Source organism: Prionailurus bengalensis, chromosome B3 (genome assembly GCF_016509475.1).
Source record: "Prionailurus bengalensis isolate Pbe53 chromosome B3, Fcat_Pben_1.1_paternal_pri, whole genome shotgun sequence".
In the NCBI taxonomy this organism is placed as follows: domain Eukaryota; kingdom Metazoa; phylum Chordata; class Mammalia; order Carnivora; family Felidae; genus Prionailurus; species Prionailurus bengalensis.
The window spans coordinates 47,855,128-47,858,977 of NC_057355.1; the positions used below are offsets into that span (position 1 = coordinate 47,855,128).

General features: G+C 45.9%; 1 long non-coding RNA gene across 1 annotated transcript; it reads right to left on the reverse strand.

The window, feature by feature from the left end:
* Positions 1-1,748: 1,748 nt before the first annotated feature.
* On the reverse strand, positions 1,749-2,780 carry LOC122468599. The gene is made up of 2 exons (XR_006293286.1): positions 2,467-2,780; positions 1,749-2,338 (listed from the first exon to the last, which is right to left on the reverse strand). It is a non-coding gene; the product is annotated as an uncharacterized LOC122468599 (long non-coding RNA).
* Positions 2,781-3,850: the final 1,070 nt, after the last annotated feature.

The following is a 3,850-nucleotide window of genomic DNA, read 5'->3' on the forward strand; positions in this document are numbered from 1 at the left end:
ACTTTTTTTTCCAATCCCCACTGTATCAGGAAGGAGAATGTTGAAGAGGTATGACCCTTAGAATAATTATACTCCCCATTGTCCATTACAGATATAGACAGGATATGTTCCTCCAGGCATGAAGGAACAATGGATGAGAGATTCTCCAATGGTGAACACATGGCCTCCAGATGTGTTGATCAAAGAACTTTCTCCTCCCTCATTGTAGGACGCCCTTGGTGTTTCTGTCCAACATGATATATGCTATGAATTAAAGACCACTATGTGTTTGCCATTAGTCATTTTTCCAAATATGAGTTTTTGTTGCAGTTGTTTTCTTTTTCTGTCATTATATATTAAGTATTTTGTAGCTAATTTTATCTTGTAGCTTAGGTTACTAGACCTTGAGGAACTATATTGCTGTATAATAGAAAAACATGCTTATTACTCTGCTGTCTTGGATTTGGGGGTTATCTGCAGTAACTAGGTAAGAATTTGGATTATCTCTCTTTTGGGAGGAAGTGAGTATCTTTTTTGGTGGTAAATAATATTGTCGAGTGAATAGACACAAACGTTTTTGAAGGTGTATGTAGTGTTAAGAATGTTTGGGGACATCCAGAACAGGAGTGTGGTATGTCTGCTGTTTTCATTACCCAGGACATATTCGCTCTTCCTCTCATAACCATACTATTTTCCTAAGTGAAATCACCTTCTTGTGCTATTCATGGATTACTGATAGACATAGCTTCAGGAATGGGCTTATGAATCAGGCCAGGGCAATGTGAACATCACTTTCTCTCAGCAACAGTGTTCGGTTTAGGAATGGGCACTTGACCTTTGCTGGTAGTGAGGACAGTGTGAGCCTAGAGCTGCTGGTTGCTCATTAGTGGAGCTTGAGAATGAAGCCAACAACAGAGGAAAGAGCAAACCTATCAGGGAGAATCCAAATCTTGATGACATAATTTGAACTCTTCAGCCAGGCCATGTCTAATAAAACTATCTTGAACTTCTCAGTTATGTGAGCCAATAAATTCCCTTTTCTACTTAAGCCAATTTGAGCTGGATTTTATGTCACTTGCAATTATACATCCTTACTGAATCAATACTAAGTTGTGTGAGGGTAGACCCATAAACAAATATACACAGGAATAAGTAAACATGAATACTTGAGAGACAAACCTAGCTAGAACTAGAAGGAATAGATTGAAAGTGATTCACAGGATAAGAGGGAACTAGATTGGAGCAAGAGCTTGAAAATCAGTCCGAAGAATTTAAATTTAATGGAACAGAAAATACAGCCATCACACTATTGAGGCAGGAAGAGATGTACTAAAAGTGAAGATTTAGAATGATTATTCTGACAGGTTAGATTCGAGTAGAAGAAGAAGGAAGTCAGGAAGATTCTCTGTTTTCCTGCTCCTTGTGTAACATTCATGTTGGCCTCTGTGCTTCCTACTAACTCAAGCTCATCAGTTTGGCCTGAGAGCCTTTGTACTTGTTCGTTTCTCTGCCTAGAAAGTTCTTCCCCTCAGACATTTGCTTAGCTTTGTCCCTCATTTCATGCAGACCACGGTTTGAACATAATTTCATCAAAGAGGACTTTCTAGATCAATTTACCTTAAGTATAAAAAAAAAACCCACACTACTGTTATCTGCATCTTTCTACCTTGTTTTGTCCTCATGGCATTTATCACTGCATGACATTATACTCTATATGTTTGTACATGTCTTGTCATCTCCCCCACTGGAGGAACTGTAAAGAGATTCCATGAGTTCAGGACTTGTTTTATTCACTGCTGTATCCCTGGTAAGTACAACAGAGCATGGCACATGGAACGCCCCCAATAAAAGCGTGTTTGATGAATGAATGAGACAGTAAATTAGATGGGAAAAAAAAAATCACAAGGAGGATGAATTAGTCACTTAAATTCCTAGCACTTTCCTATCATTTTAGCCAAAAACTCTGCTTAAGGCTCCCTCTTCGGCATCATCTCTCCTAAGGAGAGAATTTAGGGAAGTTCACTACCGCTAAGACAAGGACCTAAGATTCTTTCCTGGATGATTCTGGTGAGAATGGCATATTCTCCCGAGTTACCCCGTTAACAAGAAGTATCTCCAATCCCAGATTTGGCGATGTTCTTTCTCCGCCTGAGCTCCAAGTAGAGCTCTGAGAGAAAAACGAGGTGGTGGTGGCTCAAAGGCTCAAACGTTCCAAATTACTTCTCTTCCCGGAGATCAGCAACCAGGTGAATTTCAGAATGCTGACACCATGGAGGGGCAAAAGTCACATGCCAGGTGGAAAAGGATACCGGGGTAATCTCCGTTGATCCTTCTTTACCACCCAGCTTTCTATCGCGGCCTGTAGAGAAACAAGCACGCCTTAACACGTCAGTGCAAAGTGCTGCTTTCACCAAGTTTCCTTCCCAGGCAGCTGCTCCTCGACCTCTCCTCTTCTCCCAACCCCCCCGCCCCCCCCTCCCCCGCAACCTGCAGGCTCAGCCTCCGATTTCCGCTGATCCCGGCTGCAGGGAGTCGGGAATCCAATTACTTTTCCCAAGGGAGCGCAATCCACTCATCAGGCCGCGAAGAGGGGAGAGGGGGTCGAGCAGTCGCAGAGGCCACCCCTCCCCCGCCTGCGGGGGCCTCCCGGGCGGGGTGAGCGAAGCCGAGGAGGGGCGCGCGGCGCCGCCGCGGGAACTATTTGTCCTTCCGCGAGCCGCGCTGCGGTCCCGGCGCCGACGTAGACCGGGCTGAGTGGCAGGAGATTAGCCAAGGGCTTCCCCCGCCGCGCGCCCCCGGCCAATCGGCGCTGCGCGGGCGGTGCTCGAGGGCCGCGCACACGCACATTCCAGGGTCCACGCCTCACGCGAGCAGCCTCCGCCCCGCGCACGCTCCCCTTCCCACCCCTCCCTGTTGGCCGCACGCGCGCGTCTCCTCAGGGCCTTCTCCCAGGTCCAGGCCTGGACCCTGTCTTCTGGGCCGCAGATGCTGCTCTTTAAAGTGAAAGTGAAATGAGGAAAGAGGGCCAAGTGGTCTGTAGGGGAAGGGTAATTAGCATCTGTGTCAAGGTTTACACTACCGTTCCACCGTCCAGGCTTGCCTAACAGATGGAGTGAAGCTTCAGAGACTCACTGAGAAGGAAGAAAGAGGACCTCCCTCCTGACTCTTTAGAGAGTGGGTGGAGAACTCTTGCAGTATCCTTGAGTGTTATCCAGTAAGAAGATCTTGAACTGGTGAATTTATCATTGGGTTTTCTGTTGTGATCAGAGCACTCGCTACATCCTTTCTCCATCGGGAAGGGGGAAAAAAAAAAGCGACACTGTTCCTGCACACACTGTCAGACTTATGAGGCCACAATTGACATACATGCTTGAAGGAGAAAGTGCTCTATTGTGTCTTGTTTTTCCGTTCGAATTATGTCCTCCTGAGACTGTGGCTGACCCTTAGGCCCATGGCCGTCCTGAATGTGATTGACATGCGTGATTAGCAGGCAAGTGAGAGAGAACCAGGGAAATTGCTATCAAAACAATTACATACAGGGACATCTGAACAATGGCTTGAGAGCCCCCAGGGACTTAGAGACCATCCTAGCTCTGCCACGGATGCCCTCTGGGACTGTGGCCAAGTCAGATCATCTCTTTGTGTCTTCGTTTCCTCCTGGTAAGTTAAAACTATTCTTACTGCTGCCTGTCTCAAAGTATATTATAAAAATAAACTTAGTTAACAGATGAAAACATTGAAGGTTTTGTTTGCGGGGGGAGGGGGGTGGTGGTTGAAAGGCATTCTCTAAACAGAAGATTCTGCAAAAGGAAGCCATTTGAGTTTCAGCCTACAATCTGGTCATTTCAATTAAATTTAATACACGTGTTGA